At 41.6% G+C, this 22,506-nt stretch overlaps 14 non-coding genes across 14 annotated transcripts; all 14 read right to left on the bottom strand.

Moving 5' to 3' along the window:
* Positions 1 to 1,232: 1,232 nt before the first annotated feature.
* TRNAV-CAC (transfer RNA valine (anticodon CAC)) lies at positions 1,233 to 1,305 on the bottom strand. Its single transcript has one exon. It is a non-coding gene; the product is annotated as a tRNA-Val (tRNA).
* Positions 1,306 to 1,577: 272 nt separating this feature from the next.
* TRNAP-UGG (transfer RNA proline (anticodon UGG)) lies at positions 1,578 to 1,649 on the bottom strand. The gene has a single exon. It is a non-coding gene; the product is annotated as a tRNA-Pro (tRNA).
* Positions 1,650 to 3,619: 1,970 nt separating this feature from the next.
* On the bottom strand, positions 3,620 to 3,692 carry TRNAV-CAC (transfer RNA valine (anticodon CAC)). Its single transcript has one exon. It is a non-coding gene; the product is annotated as a tRNA-Val (tRNA).
* Positions 3,693 to 6,015: 2,323 nt separating this feature from the next.
* On the bottom strand, positions 6,016 to 6,088 carry TRNAV-CAC (transfer RNA valine (anticodon CAC)). Its single transcript has one exon. It is a non-coding gene; the product is annotated as a tRNA-Val (tRNA).
* Positions 6,089 to 8,412: 2,324 nt separating this feature from the next.
* Positions 8,413 to 8,485, bottom strand: TRNAV-CAC (transfer RNA valine (anticodon CAC)). Its single transcript has one exon. It is a non-coding gene; the product is annotated as a tRNA-Val (tRNA).
* A 272-nt stretch (positions 8,486 to 8,757) lies between these two features.
* On the bottom strand, positions 8,758 to 8,829 carry TRNAP-UGG (transfer RNA proline (anticodon UGG)). The gene has a single exon. It is a non-coding gene; the product is annotated as a tRNA-Pro (tRNA).
* Positions 8,830 to 10,799: 1,970 nt separating this feature from the next.
* On the bottom strand, positions 10,800 to 10,872 carry TRNAV-CAC (transfer RNA valine (anticodon CAC)). The gene has a single exon. It is a non-coding gene; the product is annotated as a tRNA-Val (tRNA).
* Positions 10,873 to 13,172: 2,300 nt separating this feature from the next.
* Positions 13,173 to 13,245, bottom strand: TRNAV-CAC (transfer RNA valine (anticodon CAC)). The gene has a single exon. It is a non-coding gene; the product is annotated as a tRNA-Val (tRNA).
* Positions 13,246 to 15,569: 2,324 nt separating this feature from the next.
* On the bottom strand, positions 15,570 to 15,642 carry TRNAV-CAC (transfer RNA valine (anticodon CAC)). The gene has a single exon. It is a non-coding gene; the product is annotated as a tRNA-Val (tRNA).
* A 272-nt stretch (positions 15,643 to 15,914) lies between these two features.
* On the bottom strand, positions 15,915 to 15,986 carry TRNAP-UGG (transfer RNA proline (anticodon UGG)). The gene has a single exon. It is a non-coding gene; the product is annotated as a tRNA-Pro (tRNA).
* A 1,970-nt stretch (positions 15,987 to 17,956) lies between these two features.
* Positions 17,957 to 18,029, bottom strand: TRNAV-CAC (transfer RNA valine (anticodon CAC)). The gene has a single exon. It is a non-coding gene; the product is annotated as a tRNA-Val (tRNA).
* Positions 18,030 to 18,301: 272 nt separating this feature from the next.
* Positions 18,302 to 18,373, bottom strand: TRNAP-UGG (transfer RNA proline (anticodon UGG)). The gene has a single exon. It is a non-coding gene; the product is annotated as a tRNA-Pro (tRNA).
* Positions 18,374 to 20,343: 1,970 nt separating this feature from the next.
* TRNAV-CAC (transfer RNA valine (anticodon CAC)) lies at positions 20,344 to 20,416 on the bottom strand. Its single transcript has one exon. It is a non-coding gene; the product is annotated as a tRNA-Val (tRNA).
* A 272-nt stretch (positions 20,417 to 20,688) lies between these two features.
* TRNAP-UGG (transfer RNA proline (anticodon UGG)) lies at positions 20,689 to 20,760 on the bottom strand. The gene has a single exon. It is a non-coding gene; the product is annotated as a tRNA-Pro (tRNA).
* Between the last annotated feature and the right edge of the window lie 1,746 nt (positions 20,761 to 22,506).

The raw sequence follows: 22,506 nt of genomic DNA, 5'->3' as shown, positions 1-22,506 counted from the left end.
TGCAAATTAACAAAAGCAGTGCTTATTCCTCACTTGCTCAAATGTCCTTCCTGTCCAGAAAGCTCTGATTAAGCATGCTTATTTTCTTTTTCTGGGATATTTTAAATTGTTTCGCTGTCCAGTCTGTGGCAGTAGAAAGCTGCTTATGATGCCAGGTTTTGATGAATCCCCAAGGTACAAGTACAGAGGAATATATCTGTCTCTAGGATATGGAACTTTTAGCTAACACATCACAATATGTGATGCTTGCCAAGAAAACACTACATTCTGGAGCGCTGATGATCAGAACATTCTGCTCCTGAAGGATAGAAAAGACAGCTTGATTGAAATAAAGTCTGTTTATATTGACGCTCTCTCTCTCCCTATATATACATACATGCATACACACACACACACAGGTATGTCATGCATTTCTTCAGATTTGTTTCAACCATTTACCATTTATTGGAGAATCCCTACTTTTCAAGTGACTGCAAATGAAGTCATCTCTGGCACTTTTTGTGCAAAGTAAGAGACACACATGACACCTTTTTATAAAAGTCATCGGTTTCTTTGTTACTGTGTACTTTCAAAGCATGGGGCTTTCACACGTCAGGTAAACCTGATTACCGCTACACAACAAAAGCAGATGCAGCTTTCTTATCTATGTCGTGATAGAACAGTTGTGAATTGAGTAGAAGAAGGGCCCTGATGTGATACTTATTACATGCAGCCTGTAAGATAGTCAAACATGCAGGCTAGGAAGGAAGATGCAAATATCAATGTATTAGAAAAACACCTAAAGGCGAGTGATATGCTTTCATTCATGCATGGCTAGGAAAAATCGCCATACTGTTGCAAACATTCTTACACCACCAACTGGAAATAAATGATTCTGACATTAAACGTAAAGGTGACAATGCATTTGTATCATCACCTTGAGAAGGATCATCTTGGAATTGAGCCGAGGGCCTCTGCACTCAAAGCCAGAAACACTCCACTAAAATAAGATTCCTGTTGGTGCCAACAATTCTCCATGTTAATGCTTGTTCTAGGTGAGCAGTGAACCGATTGCAGGGCTCTTTTAAAAGCAAGGTCTGAGAACCAACAGATACATCCACACGCCGATTACTTTAGTGTTTTGAGAGAATTCCCTTTCTTGGAACGAGATTGCATGAAATAATCTTCAGGGCTTGGACAATTCCATGGCAAAACGGCACCTATCAACATTGTAGCCAACACAATATAACAACTGTTTCTGCCCGGTTTCGAACCGGGGACCTTTCGCGTGTGAGGCGAACGTGATAACCACTACACTACAGAAACAGATACCTACAGTTGATTTTTCTGTAATGAAACTGCTCCGAACTGGCTATTCCATGGGCCTCTGGCTTTAGATTTCTTTCATGCAACCTGCCCGACATCCCTAGCTGAACGCTCGTACATGCCATGCAAGACCAGATGTTTGGTATTAGCTCAGATTGGGCAGGGCTGAAGCATGAGACTCTAGCAAAGAATTATCCACTACTGCAAAGAAAAAATTGATGTTGGTTTTGAAACGCAAACTTCAAAACAACTTGAAAAGAGTACCAAGAAAAGGGCTCGTCCGGGATTTGAACCCGGGACCTCTCGCACCCAAAGCGAGAATCATACCCCTAGACCAACGAGCCCTCAAAATCCTCTTACCGCTCAAAAGCTAATACCGGCTCTAAGCCCGCAATGAAGATCATGCTGGTATCTTTATGATGCTTGGTCTGTGAATACGCATGAAAGTCAGTCTCAACTTACCCTTTCTCAAACGATAGCACTATCATTTACAAGTGTCTCCTTTTATTCCGTCCCAGCTTTGGACACGTCTTACAGGAAGTCAGCCCTTATTTATATATTTCTGCAGTGGCTGAAGCTTAATGAGAAAGAGTAACAAGTTGTTCATAATAACATAAGAAACACATTGTGCATTTTCTCTCAAATACTCCTTCACTTTGTGCCAAAAGAAATACCAAGGTGAATACCTAGGCCACAGATTCAAGCTAAAGATCTTCCTGGTGAAGGCAAGGCGCAATAAAAACTGCATATCGCTGGACTAAAGCATTCCTTGCATAGCCTCTAACATCATAACATAACTGAGCTGCTAGCAGCAAGCTAACCAATACCTTTCTGAAATGAGAATGACATGTGCTTATCTGCTCAATCAGTGCTCAATCAGGCGAGATTTAGAAAAGGTGGAAAGGGTCCAAGTGGATGCCACTTCCTTTTTAGGGTGGGTCCTGCTGACTATCATAGGATTGCTTGTAAAAGTGGTCAGGGTCAGAGGAAAAGCTGCCAACACTTCTTAGCGTTCTCTATAGATGCAGCCATTTTCTGTGACTGTAATTTCGGCCTTTTCCCAGAAGTCTCTATTCTGCCTATGCAAATTAACAAAAGCAGTGCTTATTCCTCACTTGCTCAAAGGTCCTTCCTGTCCAGAAAGCTCTGATTAAGCATGCTTATTTTCTTTTTCTGGGATATTTTAAATTGTTTCGCTGTCCAGTCTGTGGCAGTAGAAAGCTGCTTATGATGCCAGGTTTTGATGAATCCCCAAGGTACAAGTACAGAGGAATATATCAGTCTCTAGGATATGGAACTTTTAGCTAACACATCACAATATGTGATGCTTGCCAAGAAAACACTACATTCTGGAGCGCTGATGATCAGAACATTCTGCTCCTGAAGGATAGAAAAGACAGCTTGATTGAAATAAAGTCTGTTTATATTGACGCTCTCTCTCTCCCTATATATACATACATGCGTACACACACACACACAGGTATGTCATGCATTTCTTCAGATTTGTTTCAACCATTTACCATTTATTGGAGAATCCCTACTTTTCAAGTGACTGCAAATGAAGTCATCTCTGGCACTTTTTGTGCAAAGTAAGAGACGCACATGACACCTATTTATAAAAGTCATCGGTTTCTTTGTTACTGTGTACTTTCAAAGCATGGGGCTTTCACACGTCAGGTAAACCTGATTACCACTACACAACAAAAGCAGATGCAGCTTTCTTATCTATGTCGTGATAGAACAGTTGTGAATTGAGTAGAAGAAGGGCCCTGATGTGATACTTATTACATGCAGCCTGTAAGATAGTCAAACATGCAGGCTAGGAAGGAAGATGCAAATATCAATGTATTAGAAAAACACCTAAAGGCGAGTGATATGCTTTCATTCATGCATGGCTAGGAAAAATCGCCATACTGTTGCAAACATTCTTACACCACCAACTGGAAATAAATGATTCTGACATTAAACGTAAAGGTGACAATGCATTTGTATCATCACCTTGAGAAGGATCATCTTGGAATTGAGCCGAGTGCCTCTGCACTCAAAGCCAGAAACACTCCACTAAAATAAGATTCCTGTTGGTGCCAACAATTCTCCATGTTAATGCTTGTTCTAGGTGAGCAGTGAACCGATTGCAGGGCTCTTTTGAAAGCAAGGTCTGAGAACCAACAGATACATCCACACGCTGATTACTTTAGTGTTTTGAGAGAATTCCCTTTCTTGGAACGAGATTGCATGAAATAATCTTCAGGGCTTGGACAATTCCATGGCAAAACGGCACCTATCAACATTGTAGCCAACACAATATAACAACTGTTTCTGCCCGGTTTCGAACCGGGGACCTTTCGCGTGTGAGGCGAACGTGATAACCACTACACTACAGAAACAGATACCTACAATTGATTTTTCTGTAATGAAACTGCTCCGAACTGGCTATTCCATGGGCCTCTGGCTTTAGATTTCTTTCATGCAACCTGCCCGACATCCCTAGCTGAACGCTCGTACATGCCATGCAAGACCAGATGTTTGGTATTAGCTCAGACTGGGCAGGGCTGAAGCATGAGACTCTAGCAAAGAATTATCCACTACTGCAAAGAAAAAATTGATGTTGGTTTTGAAACGCAAACTTCAAAACAACTTGAAAAGAGTACCAAGAAAAGAGCTCGTCCGGGATTTGAACCCGGGACCTCTCGCACCCAAAGCGAGAATCATACCCCTAGACCAACGAGCCCTCAAAATCCTCTTACCTCTCAAAAGCTAATAACGGCTCTAAGCCCGCAATGAAGATCATGCTGGTATCTTTATGATGCTTGGTCTGTGAATACGCATGAAAGTCAGTCTCAACCTACCCTTTCTAAAACGATAGCACTATCATTTACAAGTGTCTCCTTTTATTCCGTCCCAGCTTTGGACACGTCTTACAGGAAGTCAGCCCTTATTTATATATTTCTGCAGTGGCTGAAGCTTAATGAGAAAGAGTAACAAGTTGTTCATAACAGCATAAGAAACACATTGTGCATTTTCTCTCAAATACTCCTTCACTTTGTGCCAAAAGAAATACCAAGGTGAATACCTAGGCCACAGATTCAAGCTAAAGATCTTCCTGCTGAATGCAAGGCGCAATAAAAACTGCATATCGCTGGACTAAAGCATTCCTTGCATAGCCTCTAACATCATAACATAACTGAGCTGCTAGCAGCAAGCTAACCAATACCTTTCTGAAATGAGAATGACATGTGCTTATCTGCTCAATCAGTGCTCAATTGGCTCGATCAGGCGAGATTTAGAAAAGGTGGAAAGGGTCCAAGTGGATGCCCCTTCCTTTTTAGGGTGGGTCCTGCTGACTATCATAGGATTGCTTGTAAAAGTGGCCAGGGTCAGAGGAAAAGCTGCCAACACTTCTTAGCGTTCTCTATAGATGCAGCCATTTTCTGTGACTGTAATTTCGGCCTTTTCCCAGAAATCTCTATTCTGCCTATGCAAATTAACAAAAGCAGTGCTTATTCCTCACTTGCTCAAATGTCCTTCCTGTCCAGAAAGCTCTGATTAAGCATGCTTATTTTCTTTTTCTGGGATATTTTAAATTGTTTCGCTGTCCAGTCTGTGGCAGTAGAAAGCTGCTTATGATGCCAGGTTTTGATGAATCCCCAAGGTACAAGTACAGAGGAATATATCAGTCTCTAGGATATGGAACTTTTAGCTAACACATCACAATATGTGATGCTTGCCAAGAAAACACTACATTCTGGAGCGCTGATGATCAGAACATTCTGCTCCTGAAGGATAGAAAAGACAGCTTGATTGAAATAAAGTCTGTTTATATTGACGCTCTCTCTCTCCCTATATATACATACATGCGTACACACACACACACAGGTATGTCATGCATTTCTTCAGATTTGTTTCAACCATTTACCATTTATTGGAGAATCCCTACTTTTCAAGTGACTGCAAATGAAGTCATCTCTGGCACTTTTTGTGCAAAGTAAGAGACACACATGACACCTTTTTATAAAAGTCATCGGTTTCTTTGTTACTGTGTACTTTCAAAGCATGGGGCTTTCACACGTCAGGTAAACCTGATTACCACTACACAACAAAAGCAGATGCAGCTTTCTTATCTATGTCGTGATAGAACAGTTGTGAATTGAGTAGAAGAAGGGCCCTGATGTGATACTTATTACATGCAGCCTGTAAGATAGTCAAACATGCAGGCTAGGAAGGAAGATGCAAATATCAATGTATTAGAAAAACACCTAAAGGCGAGTGATATGCTTTCATTCATGCATGGCTAGGAAAAATCGCCATACTGTTGCAAACATTCTTACACCACCAACTGGAAATAAATGATTCTGACATTAAACGTAAAGGTGACAATGCATTTGTATCATCACCTTGAGAAGGATCATCTTGGAATTGAGCCGAGGGCCTCTGCACTCAAAGCCAGAAACACTCCACTAAAATAAGATTCCTGTTGGTGCCAACAATTCTCCATGTTAATGCTTGTTCTAGGTGAGCAGTGAACCGATTGCAGGGCTCTTTTGAAAGCAAGGTCTGAGAACCAACAGATACATCCACACGCCGATTACTTTAGTGTTTTGAGAGAATTCCCTTTCTTGGAACGAGATTGCATGAAATAATCTTCAGGGCTTGGACAATTCCATGGCAAAACGGCACCTATCAACATTGTAGCCAACACAATATAACAACTGTTTCAGCCCGGTTTCGAACCGGGGACCTTTCGCGTGTGAGGCGAACGTGATAACCACTACACTACAGAAACAGATACCTACAGTTGATTTTTCTGTAATGAAACTGCTCCGAACTGGCTATTCCATGGGCCTCTGGCTTTAGATTTCTTTCATGCAACCTGCCCGACATCCCTAGCTGAACGCTCGTACATGCCATGCAAGACCAGATGTTTGGTATTAGCTCAGACTGGGCAGGGCTGAAGCATGAGACTCTAGCAAAGAATTATCCACTACTGCAAAGAAAAAATTGATGTTGGTTTTGAAACGCAAACTTCAAAACAACTTGAAAAGAGTACCAAGAAAAGGGCTCGTACGGGATTTGAACCCGGGACCTCTCGCACCCAAAGCGAGAATCATACCCCTAGACCAACGAGCCCTCAAAATCCTCTTACCTCTCAAAAGCTAATACCGGCTCTAAGCCCGCAATGAAGATCATGCTGGTATCTTTATGATGCTTGGTCTGTGAATACGCATGAAAGTCAGTCTCAACTTACCCTTTCTCAAACGATAGCACTATCATTTACAAGTGTCTCCTTTTATTCCGTCCCAGCTTTGGACACGTCTTACAGGAAGTCAGCCCTTATTTATATATTTCTGCAGTGGCTGAAGCTTAATGAGAAAGAGTAACAAGTTGTTCATAACAACATAAGAAACACATTGTGCATTTTCTCTCAAATACTCCTTCACTTTGTGCCAAAAAAAATACCAAGGTGAATACCTAGGCCACAGATTCAAGCTAAAGATCTTCCTGCTGAATGCAAGGCGCAATAAAAACTGCATATCGCTGGACTAAAGCATTCCTTGCATAGCCTCTAACATCATAACATAACTGAGCTGCTAGCAGCAAGCTAACCAATACCTTTCTGAAATGAGAATGACATGTGCTTATCTGCTCAATCAGTGCTCAATGAGGCTCGATCAGGCGAGATTTAGAAAAGGTGGAAAGGGTCCAAGTGGATGCCCCTTCCTTTTTAGGGTGGGTCCTGCTGACTATCATAGGATTGCTTGTAAAAGTGGCCAGGGTCAGAGGAAAAGCTGCCAACACTTCTTAGCGTTCTCTATAGATGCAGCCATTTTCTGTGACTGTAATTTCGGCCTTTTCCCAGAAGTCTCTATTCTGCCTATGCAAATTAACAAAAGCAGTGCTTATTCCTCACTTGCTCAAATGTCCTTCCTGTCCAGAAAGCTCTGATTAAGCATGCTTATTTTCTTTTTCTGGGATATTTTAAATTGTTTCGCTGTCCAGTCTGTGGCAGTAGAAAGCTGCTTATGATGCCAGGTTTTGATGAATCCCCAAGGTACAAGTACAGAGGAATATATCAGTCTCTAGGATATGGAACTTTTAGCTAACACATCACAATATGTGATGCTTGCCAAGAAAACACTACATTCTGGAGCGCTGATGATCAGAACATTCTGCTCCTGAAGGATAGAAAAGACAGCTTGATTGAAATAAAGTCTGTTTATATTGACGCTCTCTCTCTCCCTATATATACATACATGCGTACACACACACACACAGGTATGTCATGCATTTCTTCAGATTTGTTTCAACCATTTACCATTTATTGGAGAATCCCTACTTTTCAAGTGACTGCAAATGAAGTCATCTCTGGCACTTTTTGTGCAAAGTAAGAGACACACATGACACCTTTTTATAAAAGTCATCGGTTTCTTTGTTACTGTGTACTTTCAAAGCATGGGGCTTTCACACGTCAGGTAAACCTGATTACCACTACACAACAAAAGCAGATGCAGCTTTCTTATCTATGTCGTGATAGAACAGTTGTGAATTGAGTAGAAGAAGGGCCCTGATGTGATACTTATTACATGCAGCCTGTAAGATAGTCAAACATGCAGGCTAGGAAGGAAGATGCAAATATCAATGTATTAGAAAAACACCTAAAGGCGAGTGATATGCTTTCATTCATGCATGGCTAGGAAAAATCGCCATACTGTTGCAAACATTCTTACACCACCAACTGGAAATAAATGATTCTGACATTAAACGTAAAGGTGACAATGCATTTGTATCATCACCTTGAGAAGGATCATCTTGGAATTGAGCCGAGGGCCTCTGCACTCAAAGCCAGAAACACTCCACTAAAATAAGATTCCTGTTGGTGCCAACAATTCTCCATGTTAATGCTTGTTCTAGGTGAGCAGTGAACCGATTGCAGGGCTCTTTTGAAAGCAAGGTCTGAGAACCAACAGATACATCCACACGCCGATTACTTTAGTGTTTTGAGAGAATTCCCTTTCTTGGAACGAGATTGCATGAAATAATCTTCAGGGCTTGGACAATTCCATGGCAAAACGGCACCTATCAACATTGTAGCCAACACAATATAACAACTGTTTCTGCCCGGTTTCGAACCGGGGACCTTTCGCGTGTGAGGCAAACGTGATAACCACTACACTACAGAAACAGATACCTACAGTTGATTTTTCTGTAATGAAACTGCTCCGAACTGGCTATTCCATGGGCCTCTGGCTTTAGATTTCTTTCATGCAACCTGCCCGACATCCCTAGCTGAACGCTCGTACATGCCATGCAAGACCAGATGTTTGGTATTAGCTCAGACTGGGCAGGGCTGAAGCATGAGACTCTAGCAAAGAATTATCCACTACTGCAAAGAAAAAATTGATGTTGGTTTTGAAACGCAAACTTCAAAACAACTTGAAAAGAGTACCAAGAAAAGGGCTCGTCCGGGATTTGAACCCGGGACCTCTCGCACCCAAAGCGAGAATCATACCCCTAGACCAACGAGCCCTCAAAATCCTCTTACCTCTCAAAAGCTAATACCGGCTCTAAGCCCGCAATGAAGATCATGCTGGAATCTTTATGATGCTTGGTCTGTGAATACGCATGAAAGTCAGTCTCAACTTACCCTTTCTCAAACGATAGCACTATCATTTACAAGTGTCTCCTTTTATTCCGTCCCAGCTTTGGACACGTCTTACAGGAAGTCAGCCCTTATTTATATATTTCTTCAGTGGCTGAAGCTTAATGAGAAAGAGTAACAAGTTGTTCATAACAACATAAGAAACACATTGTGCATTTTCTCTCAAATACTCCTTCACTTTGTGCCAAAAGAAATACCAAGGTGAATACCTAGGCCACAGATTCAAGCTAAAGATCTTCCTGCTGAATGCAAGGCGCAATAAAAACTGCATATCGCTGGACTAAAGCATTCCTTGCATAGCCTCTAACATCATAACATAACTGAGCTGCTAGCAGCAAGCTAACCAATACCTTTCTGAAATGAGAATGACATGTGCTTATCTGCTCAATCAGTGCTCAATCAGGCGAGATTTAGAAAAGGTGGAAAGGGTCCAAGTGGATGCCCCTTCCTTTTTAGGGTGGGTCCTGCTGACTATCATAGGATTGCTTGTAAAAGTGGTCAGGGTCAGAGGAAAAGCTGCCAACACTTCTTAGCGTTCTCTATAGATGCAGCCATTTTCTGTGACTGTAATTTCGGCCTTTTCCCAGAAGTCTCTATTCTGCCTATGCAAATTAACAAAAGCAGTGCTTATTCCTCACTTGCTCAAATGTCCTTCCTGTCCAGAAAGCTCTGATTAAGCATGCTTATTTTCTTTTTCTGGGATATTTTAAATTGTTTCGCTGTCCAGTCTGTGGCAGTAGAAAGCTGCTTATGATGCCAGGTTTTGATGAATCCCCAAGGTACAAGTACAGAGGAATATATCTGTCTCTAGGATATGGAACTTTTAGCTAACACATCACAATATGTGATGCTTGCCAAGAAAACACTACATTCTGGAGCGCTGATGATCAGAACATTCTGCTCCTGAAGGATAGAAAAGACAGCTTGATTGAAATAAAGTCTGTTTATATTGACGCTCTCTCTCTCCCTATATATACATACATGCATACACACACACACACAGGTATGTCATGCATTTCTTCAGATTTGTTTCAACCATTTACCATTTATTGGAGAATCCCTACTTTTCAAGTGACTGCAAATGAAGTCATCTCTGGCACTTTTTGAGCAAAGTAAGAGACACACATGACACCTTTTTATAAAAGTCATCGGTTTCTTTGTTACTGTGTACTTTCAAAGCATGGGGCTTTCACACGTCAGGTAAACCTGATTACCACTACACAACAAAAGCAGATGCAGCTTTCTTATCTATGTCGTGATAGAACAGTTGTGAATTGAGTAGAAGAAGGGCCCTGATGTGATACTTATTACATGCAGCCTGTAAGATAGTCAAACATGCAGGCTAGGAAGGAAGATGCAAATATCAATGTATTAGAAAAACACCTAAAGGCGAGTGATATGCTTTCATTCATGCATGGCTAGGAAAAATCGCCATACTGTTGCAAACATTCTTACACCACCAACTGGAAATAAATGATTCTGACATTAAACGTAAAGGTGACAATGCATTTGTATCATCACCTTGAGAAGGATCATCTTGGAATTGAGCCGAGGGCCTCTGCACTCAAAGCCAGAAACACTCCACTAAAATAAGATTCCTGTTGGTGCCAACAATTCTCCTTGTTAATGCTTGTTCTAGGTGAGCAGTGAACCGATTGCAGGGCTCTTTTGAAAGCAAGGTCTGAGAACCAACAGATACATCCACACGCCGATTACTTTAGTGTTTTGAGAGAATTCCCTTTCTTGGAACGAGATTGCATGAAATAATCTTCAGGGCTTGGACAATTCCATGGCAAAACGGCACCTATCAACATTGTAGCCAACACAATATAACAACTGTTTCTGCCCGGTTTCGAACCGGGGACCTTTCGCGTGTGAGGCGAACGTGATAACCACTACACTACAGAAACAGATACCTACAGTTGATTTTTCTGTAATGAAACTGCTCCGAACTGGCTATTCCATGGGCCTCTGGCTTTAGATTTCTTTCATGCAACCTGCCCGACATCCCTAGCTGAACGCTCGTACATGCCATGCAAGACCAGATGTTTGGTATTAGCTCAGATTGGGCAGGGCTGAAGCATGAGACTCTAGCAAAGAATTATCCACTACTGCAAAGAAAAAATTGATGTTGGTTTTGAAACGCAAACTTCAAAACAACTTGAAAAGAGCTCGTCCGGGATTTGAACCCGGGACCTCTCGCACCCAAAGCGAGAATCATACCCCTAGACCAACGAGCCCTCAAAATCCTCTTACCGCTCAAAAGCTAATACCGGCTCTAAGCCCGCAATGAAGATCATGCTGGTATCTTTATGATGCTTGGTCTGTGAATACGCATGAAAGTCAGTCTCAACTTACCCTTTCTCAAACGATAGCACTATCATTTACAAGTGTCTCCTTTTATTCCGTCCCAGCTTTGGACACGTCTTACAGGAAGTCAGCCCTTATTTATATATTTCTGCAGTGGCTGAAGCTTAATGAGAAAGAGTAACAAGTTGTTCATAATAACATAAGAAACACATTGTGCATTTTCTCTCAAATACTCCTTCACTTTGTGCCAAAAGAAATACCAAGGTGAATACCTAGGCCACAGATTCAAGCTAAAGATCTTCCTGGTGAAGGCAAGGCGCAATAAAAACTGCATATCGCTGGACTAAAGCATTCCTTGCATAGCCTCTAACATCATAACATAACTGAGCTGCTAGCAGCAAGCTAACCAATACCTTTCTGAAATGAGAATGACATGTGCTTATCTGCTCAATCAGTGCTCAATCAGGCGAGATTTAGAAAAGGTGGAAAGGGTCCAAGTGGATGCCCCTTCCTTTTTAGGGTGGGTCCTGCTGACTATCATAGGATTGCTTGTAAAAGTGGTCAGGGTCAGAGGAAAAGCTGCCAACACTTCTTAGCGTTCTCTATAGATGCAGCCATTTTCTGTGACTGTAATTTCGGCCTTTTCCCAGAAGTCTCTATTCTGCCTATGCAAATTAACAAAAGCAGTGCTTATTCCTCACTTGCTCAAAGGTCCTTCCTGTCCAGAAAGCTCTGATTAAGCATGCTTATTTTCTTTTTCTGGGATATTTTAAATTGTTTCGCTGTCCAGTCTGTGGCAGTAGAAAGCTGCTTATGATGCCAGGTTTTGATGAATCCCCAAGGTACAAGTACAGAGGAATATATCAGTCTCTAGGATATGGAACTTTTAGCTAACACATCACAATATGTGATGCTTGCCAAGAAAACACTACATTCTGGAGCGCTGATGATCAGAACATTCTGCTCCTGAAGGATAGAAAAGACAGCTTGATTGAAATAAAGTCTGTTTATATTGACGCTCTCTCTCTCCCTATATATACATACATGCGTACACACACACACACAGGTATGTCATGCATTTCTTCAGATTTGTTTCAACCATTTACCATTTATTGGAGAATCCCTACTTTTCAAGTGACTGCAAATGAAGTCATCTCTGGCACTTTTTGTGCAAAGTAAGAGACACACATGACACCTTTTTATAAAAGTCATCGGTTTCTTTGTTACTGTGTACTTTCAAAGCGTGGGGCTTTCACACGTCAGGTAAACCTGATTACCACTACACAACAAAAGCAGATGCAGCTTTCTTATCTATGTCGTGATAGAACAGTTGTGAATTGAGTAGAAGAAGGGCCCTGATGTGATACTTATTACATGCAGCCTGTAAGATAGTCAAACATGCAGGCTAGGAAGGAAGATGCAAATATCAATGTATTAGAAAAACACCTAAAGGCGAGTGATATGCTTTCATTCATGCATGGCTAGGAAAAATCGCCATACTGTTGCAAACATTCTTACACCACCAACTGGAAATAAATGATTCTGACATTAAACGTAAAGGTGACAATGCATTTGTATCATCACCTTGAGAAGGATCATCTTGGAATTGAGCCGAGGGCCTCTGCACTCAAAGCCAGAAACACTCCACTAAAATAAGATTCCTGTTGGTGCCAACAATTCTCCATGTTAATGCTTGTTCTAGGTGAGCAGTGAACCGATTGCAGGGCTCTTTTGAAAGCAAGGTCTGAGAACCAACAGATACATCCACACGCCGATTACTTTAGTGTTTTGAGAGAATTCCCTTTCTTGGAACGAGATTGCATGAAATAATCTTCAGGGCTTGGACAATTCCATGGCAAAACGGCACCTATCAACATTGTAGCCAACACAATATAACAACTGTTTCTGCCCGGTTTCGAACCGGGGACCTTTCGCGTGTGAGGCGAACGTGATAACCACTACACTACAGAAACAGATACCTACAGTTGATTTTTCTGTAATGAAACTGCTCCGAACTGGCTATTCCATGGGCCTCTGGCTTTAGATTTCTTTCATGCAACCTGCCCGACATCCCTAGCTGAACGCTCGTACATGCCATGCAAGACCAGATGTTTGGTATTAGCTCAGACTGGGCAGGGCTGAAGCATGAGACTCTAGCAAAGAATTATCCACTACTGCAAAGAAAAAATTGATGTTGGTTTTGAAACGCAAACTTCAAAACAACTTGAAAAGAGTACCAAGAAAAGGGCTCGTCCGGGATTTGAACCCGGGACCTCTCGCACCCAAAGCGAGAATCATACACATAGACCAACGAGCCCTCAAAATCCTCTTACCTCTCAAAAGCTAATACCGGCTCTAAGCCCGCAATGAAGATCATGCTGGTATCTTTATGATGCTTGGTCTGTGAATACGCATGAAAGTCAGTCTCAACTTACCCTTTCTCAAACGATAGCACTATCATTTACAAGTGTCTCCTTTTATTCCGTCCCAGCTTTGGACACGTCTTACAGGAAGTCAGCCCTTATTTATATATTTCTGCAGTGGCTGAAGCTTAATGAGAAAGAGTAACAAGTTGTTCATAACAACATAAGAAACACATTGTGCATTTTCTCTCAAATACTCCTTCACTTTGTGCCAAAAGAAATACCAAGGTGAATACCTAGGCCACAGATTCAAGCTAAAGATCTTCCTGCTGAATGCAAAGCGCAATAAAAACTGCATATCGCTGGACTAAAGCATTCCTTGCATAGCCTCTAACATCATAACATAACTGAGCTGCTAGCAGCAAGCTAACCAATACCTTTCTGAAATGAGAATGACATGTGCTTATCTGCTCAATCAGTGCTCAATCAGGCTCGATCAGGCGAGATTTAGAAAAGGTGGAAAGGGTCCAAGTGGATGCCCCTTCCTTTTTAGGGTGGGTCCTGCTCACTATCATAGGATTGCTTGTAAAAGTGGCCAGGGTCAGAGGAAAAGCTGCCAACACTTCTTAGCGTTCTCTATAGATGCAGCCATTTTCTGTGACTGTAATTTCGGCCTTTTCCCAGAAGTCTCTATTCTGCCTATGCAAATTAACAAAAGCAGTGCTTATTCCTCACTTGCTCAAATGTCCTTCCTGTCCAGAAAGCTCTGATTAAGCATGCTTATTTTCTTTTTCTGGGATATTTTAAATTGTTTCGCTGTCCAGTCTGTGGCAGTAGAAAGCTGCTTATGATGCCAGGTTTTGATGAATCCCCAAGGTACAAGTACAGAGGAATATATCAGTCTCTAGGATATGGAACTTTTAGCTAACACATCACAATATGTGATGCTTGCCAAGAAAACACTACATTCTGGAGCGCTGATGATCAGAACATTCTGCTCCTGAAGGATAGAAAAGACAGCTTGATTGAAATAAAGTCTGTTTATATTGACGCTCTCTCTCTCCCTATATATACATACATGCGTACACACACACACACAGGTATGTCATGCATTTCTTCAGATTTGTTTCAACCATTTACCATTTATTGGAGAATCCCTACTTTTCAAGTGACTGCAAATGAAGTCATCTCTGGCACTTTTTGTGCAAAGTAAGAGACACACATGACACCTTTTTATAAAAGTCATCGGTTTCTTTGTTACTGTGTACTTTCAAAGCATGGGGCTTTCACACGTCAGGTAAACCTGATTACCACTACACAACAAAAGCAGATGCAGCTTTCTTATCTATGTCGTGATAGAACAGTTGTGAATTGAGTAGAAGAAGGGCCCTGATGTGATACTTATTACATGCAGCCTGTAAGATAGTCAAACATGCAGGCTAGGAAGGAAGATGCAAATATCAATGTATTAGAAAAACACCTAAAGGCGAGTGATATGCTTTCATTCATGCATGGCTAGGAAAAATCGCCATACTGTTGCAAACATTCTTACACCACCAACTGGAAATAAATGATTCTGACATTAAACGTAAAGGTGACAATGCATTTGTATCATCACCTTGAGAAGGATCATCTTGGAATTGAGCCGAGGGCCTCTGCACTCAAAGCCAGAAACACTCCACTAAAATAAGATTCCTGTTGGTGCCAACAATTCTCCATGTTAATGCTTGTTCTAGGTGAGCAGTGAACCGATTGCAGGGCTCTTTTGAAAGCAAGGTCTGAGAACCAACAGATACATCCACACGCCGATTACTTTAGTGTTTTGAGAGAATTCCCTTTCTTGGAACGAGATTGCATGAAATAATCTTCAGGGCTTGGACAATTCCATGGCAAAACGGCACCTATCAACATTGTAGCCAACACAATATAACAACTGTTTCTGCCCGGTTTCGAACCGGGGACCTTTCGCGTGTGAGGCAAACGTGATAACCACTACACTACAGAAACAGATACCTACAGTTGATTTTTCTGTAATGAAACTGCTCCGAACTGGCTATTCCATGGGCCTCTGGCTTTAGATTTCTTTCATGCAACCTGCCCGACATCCCTAGCTGAACGCTCGTACATGCCATGCAAGACCAGATGTTTGGTATTAGCTCAGACTGGGCAGGGCTGAAGCATGAGACTCTAGCAAAGAATTATCCACTACTGCAAAGAAAAAATTGATGTTGGTTTTGAAACGCAAACTTCAAAACAACTTGAAAAGAGTACCAAGAAAAGGGCTCGTCCGGGATTTGAACCCGGGACCTCTCGCACCCAAAGCGAGAATCATACCCCTAGACCAACGAGCCCTCAAAATCCTCTTACCTCTCAAAAGCTAATACCGGCTCTAAGCCCGCAATGAAGATCATGCTGGAATCTTTATGATGCTTGGTCTGTGAATACGCATGAAAGTCAGTCTCAACTTACCCTTTCTCAAACGATAGCACTATCATTTACAAGTGTCTCCTTTTATTCCGTCCCAGCTTTGGACACGTCTTACAGGAAGTCAGCCCTTATTTATATATTTCTTCAGTGGCTGAAGCTTAATGAGAAAGAGTAACAAGTTGTTCATAACAACATAAGAAACACATTGTGCATTTTCTCTCAAATACTCCTTCACTTTGTGCCAAAAGAAATACCAAGGTGAATACCTAGGCCACAGATTCAAGCTAAAGATCTTCCTGCTGAATGCAAGGCGCAATAAAAACTGCATATCGCTGGACTAAAGCATTCCTTGCATAGCCTCTAACATCATAACATAACTGAGCTGCTAGCAGCAAGCTAACCAATACTTTTCTGAAATGAGAATGACATGTGCTTATCTGCTCAATCAGTGCTCAATCAGGCGAGATTTAGAAAAGGTGGAAAGGGTCCAAGTGGATGCCCCTTCCTTTTTAGGGTGGGTCCTGCTGACTATCATAGGATTGCTTGTAAAAGTGGTCAGGGTCAGAGGAAAAGCTGCCAACACTTCTTAGCGTTCTCTATAGATGCAGCCATTTTCTGTGACTGTAATTTCGGCCTTTTCCCAGAAGTCTCTATTCTGCCTATGCAAATTAACAAAAGCAGTGCTTATTCCTCACTTGCTCAAATGTCCTTCCTGTCCAGAAAGCTCTGATTAAGCATGCTTATTTTCTTTTTCTGGGATATTTTAAATTGTTTCGCTGTCCAGTCTGTGGCAGTAGAAAGCTGCTTATGATGCCAGGTTTTGATGAATCCCCAAGGTACAAGTACAGAGGAATATATCTGTCTCTAGGATATGGAACTTTTAGCTAACACATCACAATATGTGATGCTTGCCAAGAAAACACTACATTCTGGAGCGCTGATGATCAGAACATTCTGCTCCTGAAGGATAGAAAAGACAGCTTGATTGAAATAAAGTCTGTTTATATTGACGCTCTCTCTCTCCCTATATATACATACATGCATACACACACACACACAGGTATGTCATGCATTTCTTCAGATTTGTTTCAACCATTTACCATTTATTGGAGAATCCCTACTTTTCAAGTGACTGCAAATGAAGTCATCTCTGGCACTTTTTGTGCAAAGTAAGAGACACACATGACACCTTTTTATAAAAGTCATCGGTTTCTTTGTTACTGTGTACTTTCAAAGCATGGGGCTTTCACACGTCAGGTAAACCTGATTACCACTACACAACAAAAGCAGATGCAGCTTTCTTATCTATGTCGTGATAGAACAGTTGTGAATTGAGTAGAAGAAGGGCCCTGATGTGATACTTATTACATGCAGCCTGTAAGATAGTCAAACATGCAGGCTAGGAAGGAAGATGCAAATATCAATGTATTAGAAAAACACCTAAAGGCGAGTGATATGCTTTCATTCATGCATGGCTAGGAAAAATCGCCATACTGTTGCAAACATTCTTACACCACCAACTGGAAATAAATGATTCTGACATTAAACGTAAAGGTGACAATGCATTTGTATCATCACCTTGAGAAGGATCATCTTGGAATTGAGCCGAGGGCCTCTGCACTCAAAGCCAGAAACACTCCACTAAAATAAGATTCCTGTTGGTGCCAACAATTCTCCATGTTAATGCTTGTTCTAGGTGAGCAGTGAACCGATTGCAGGGCTCTTTTAAAAGCAAGGTCTGAGAACCAACAGATACATCCACACGCCGATTACTTTAGTGTTTTGAGAGAATTCCCTTTCTTGGAACGAGATTGCATGAAATAATCTTCAGGGCTTGGACAATTCCATGGCAAAACGGCACCTATCAACATTGTAGCCAACACAATATAACAACTGTTTCTGCCCGGTTTCGAACCGGGGACCTTTCGCGTGTGAGGCGAACGTGATAACCACTACACTACAGAAACAGATACCTACAGTTGATTTTTCTGTAATGAAACTGCTCCGAACTGGCTATTCCATGGGCCTCTGGCTTTAGATTTCTTTCATGCAACCTGCCCGACATCCCTAGCTGAACGCTCGTACATGCCATGCAAGACCAGATGTTTGGTATTAGCTCAGATTGGGCAGGGCTGAAGCATGAGACTCTAGCAAAGAATTATCCACTACTGCAAAGAAAAAATTGATGTTGGTTTTGAAACGCAAACTTCAAAACAGCTTGAAAAGAGTACCAAGAAAAGGGCTCGTCCGGGATTTGAACCCGGGACCTCTCGCACCCAAAGCGAGAATCATACCCCTAGACCAACGAGCCCTCAAAATCCTCTTACCGCTCAAAAGCTAATACCGGCTCTAAGCCCGCAATGAAGATCATGCTGGTATCTTTATGATGCTTGGTCTGTGAATACGCATGAAAGTCAGTCTCAACTTACCCTTTCTCAAACGATAGCACTATCATTTACAAGTGTCTCCTTTTATTCCGTCCCAGCTTTGGACACGTCTTACAGGAAGTCAGCCCTTATTTATATATTTCTGCAGTGGCTGAAGCTTAATGAGAAAGAGTAACAAGTTGTTCATAATAACATAAGAAACACATTGTGCATTTTCTCTCAAATACTCCTTCACTTTGTGCCAAAAGAAATACCAAGGTGAATACCTAGGCCACAGATTCAAGCTAAAGATCTTCCTGGTGAAGGCAAGGCGCAATAAAAACTGCATATCGCTGGACTAAAGCATTCCTTGCATAGCCTCTAACATCATAACATAACTGAGCTGCTAGCAGCAAGCTAACCAATACCTTTCTGAAATGAGAATGACATGTGCTTATCTGCTCAATCAGTGCTCAATCAGGCGAGATTTAGAAAAGGTGGAAAGGGTCCAAGTGGATGCCCCTTCCTTTTTAGGGTGGGTCCTGCTGACTATCATAGGATTGCTTGTAAAAGTGGTCAGGGTCAGAGGAAAAGCTGCCAACACTTCTTAGCGTTCTCTATAGATGCAGCCATTTTCTGTGACTGTAATTTCGGCCTTTTCCCAGAAGTCTCTATTCTGCCTATGCAAATTAACAAAAGCAGTGCTTATTCCTCACTTGCTCAAAGGTACTTCCTGTCCAGAAAGCTCTGATTAAGCATGCTTATTTTCTTTTTCTGGGATATTTTAAATTGTTTCGCTGTCCAGTCTGTGGCAGTAGAAAGCTGCTTATGATGCCAGGTTTTGATGAATCCCCAAGGTACAAGTACAGAGGAATATATCAGTCTCTAGGATATGGAACTTTTAGCTAACACATCACAATATGTGATGCTTGCCAAGAAAACACTACATTCTGGAGCGCTGATGATCAGAACATTCTGCTCCTGAAGGATAGAAAAGACAGCTTGATTGAAATAAAGCCTGTTTATATTGACGCTCTCTCTCTCCCTATATATACATACATGCGTACACACACACACACAGGTATGTCATGCATTTCTTCAGATTTGTTTCAACCATTTACCATTTATTGGAGAATCCCTACTTTTCAAGTGACTGCAAATGAAGTCATCTCTGGCACTTTTTGTGCAAAGTAAGAGACGCACATGACACCTATTTATAAAAGTCATCGGTTTCTTTGTTACTGTGTACTTTCAAAGCATGGGGCTTTCACACGTCAGGTAAACCTGATTACCACTACACAACAAAAGCAGATGCAGCTTTCTTATCTATGTCGTGATAGAACAGTTGTGAATTGAGTAGAAGAAGGGCCCTGATGTGATACTTATTACATGCAGCCTGTAAGATAGTCAAACATGCAGGCTAGGAAGGAAGATGCAAATATCAATGTATTAGAAAAACACCTAAAGGCGAGTGATATGCTTTCATTCATGCATGGCTAGGAAAAATCGCCATACTGTTGCAAACATTCTTACACCACCAACTGGAAATAAATGATTCTGACATTAAACGTAAAGGTGACAATGCATTTGTATCATCACCTTGAGAAGGATCATCTTGGAATTGAGCCGAGGGCCTCTGCACTCAAAGCCAGAAACACTCCACTAAAATAAGATTCCTGTTGGTGCCAACAATTCTCCATGTTAATGCTTGTTCTAGGTGAGCAGTGAACCGATTGCAGGGCTCTTTTGAAAGCAAGGTCTGAGAACCAACAGATACATCCACACGCTGATTACTTTAGTGTTTTGAGAGAATTCCCTTTCTTGGAACGAGATTGCATGAAATAATCTTCAGGGCTTGGACAATTCCATGGCAAAACGGCACCTATCAACATTGTAGCCAACACAATATAACAACTGTTTCTGCCCGGTTTCGAACCGGGGACCTTTCGCGTGTGAGGCGAACGTGATAACCACTACACTACAGAAACAGATACCTACAATTGATTTTTCTGTAATGAAACTGCTCCGAACTGGCTATTCCATGGGCCTCTGGCTTTAGATTTCTTTCATGCAACCTGCCCGACATCCCTAGCTGAACGCTCGTACATGCCATGCAAGACCAGATGTTTGGTATTAGCTCAGACTGGGCAGGGCTGAAGCATGAGACTCTAGCAAAGAATTATCCACTACTGCAAAGAAAAAATTGATGTTGGTTTTGAAACGCAAACTTCAAAACAACTTGAAAAGAGTACCAAGAAAAGGGCTCGTCCGGGATTTGAACCCGGGACCTCTCGCACCCAAAGCGAGAATCATACCCCTAGACCAACGAGCCCTCAAAATCCTCTTACCTCTCAAAAGCTAATAACGGCTCTAAGCCCGCAATGAAGATCATGCTGGTATCTTTATGATGCTTGGTCTGTGAATACGCATGAAAGTCAGTCTCAACTTACCCTTTCTCAAACGATAGCACTATCATTTACAAGTGTCTCCTTTTATTCCGTCCCAGCTTTGGACACGTCTTACAGGAAGTCAGCCCTTATTTATATATTTCTGCAGTGGCTGAAGCTTAATGAGAAAGAGTAACAAGTTGTTCATAACAGCATAAGAAACACATTGTGCATTTTCTCTCAAATACTCCTTCACTTTGTGCCAAAAGAAATACCAAGGTGAATACCTAGGCCACAGATTCAAGCTAAAGATCTTCCTGCTGAATGCAAGGCGCAATAAAAACTGCATATCGCTGGACTAAAGCATTCCTTGCATAGCCTCTAACATCATAACATAACTGAGCTGCTAGCAGCAAGCTAACCAATACCTTTCTGAAATGAGAATGACATGTGCTTATCTGCTCAATCAGTGCTCAATTGGCTCGATCAGGCGAGATTTAGAAAAGGTGGAAAGGGTCCAAGTGGATGCCCCTTCCTTTTTAGGGTGGGTCCTGCTGACTATCATAGGATTGCTTGTAAAAGTGGCCAGGGTCAGAGGAAAAGCTGCCAACACTTCTTAGCGTTCTCTATAGATGCAGCCATTTTCTGTGACTGTAATTTCGGCCTTTTCCCAGAAATCTCTATTCTGCCTATGCAAATTAACAAAAGCAGTGCTTATTCCTCACTTGCTCAAATGTCCTTCCTGTCCAGAAAGCTCTGATTAAGCATGCTTATTTTCTTTTTCTGGGATATTTTAAATTGTTTCGCTGTCCAGTCTGTGGCAGTAGAAAGCTGCTTATGATGCCAGGTTTTGATGAATCCCCAAGGTACAAGTACAGAGGAATATATCAGTCTCTAGGATATGGAACTTTTAGCTAACACATCACAATATGTGATGCTTGCCAAGAAAACACTACATTCTGGAGCGCTGATGATCAGAACATTCTGCTCCTGAAGAATAGAAAAGACAGCTTGATTGAAATAAAGTCTGTTTATATTGACGCTCTCTCTCTCCCTATATATACATACATGCGTACACACACACACACAGGTATGTCATGCATTTCTTCAGATTTGTTTCAACCATTTACCATTTATTGGAGAATCCCTACTTTTCAAGTGACTGCAAATGAAGTCATCTCTGGCACTTTTTGTGCAAAGTAAGAGACACACATGACACCTTTTTATAAAAGTCATCGGTTTCTTTGTTACTGTGTACTTTCAAAGCATGGGGCTTTCACACGTCAGGTAAACCTGATTACCACTACACAACAAAAGCAGATGCAGCTTTCTTATCTATGTCGTGATAGAACAGTTGTGAATTGAGTAGAAGAAGGGCCCTGATGTGATACTTATTACATGCAGCCTGTAAGATAGTCAAACATGCAGGCTAGGAAGGAAGATGCAAATATCAATGTATTAGAAAAACACCTAAAGGCGAGTGATATGCTTTCATTCATGCATGGCTAGGAAAAATCGCCATACTGTTGCAAACATTCTTACACCACCAACTGGAAATAAATGATTCTGACATTAAACGTAAAGGTGACAATGCATTTGTATCATCACCTTGAGAAGGATCATCTTGGAATTGAGCCGAGGGCCTCTGCACTCAAAGCCAGAAACACTCCACTAAAATAAGATTCCTGTTG

The sequence above is a fragment of the Triturus cristatus genome, chromosome 8 (assembly GCF_964204655.1).
Source record: "Triturus cristatus chromosome 8, aTriCri1.1, whole genome shotgun sequence".
In the NCBI taxonomy this organism is placed as follows: domain Eukaryota; kingdom Metazoa; phylum Chordata; class Amphibia; order Caudata; family Salamandridae; genus Triturus; species Triturus cristatus.
This window is presented reverse-complemented; position numbering and strand designations above follow the sequence as displayed.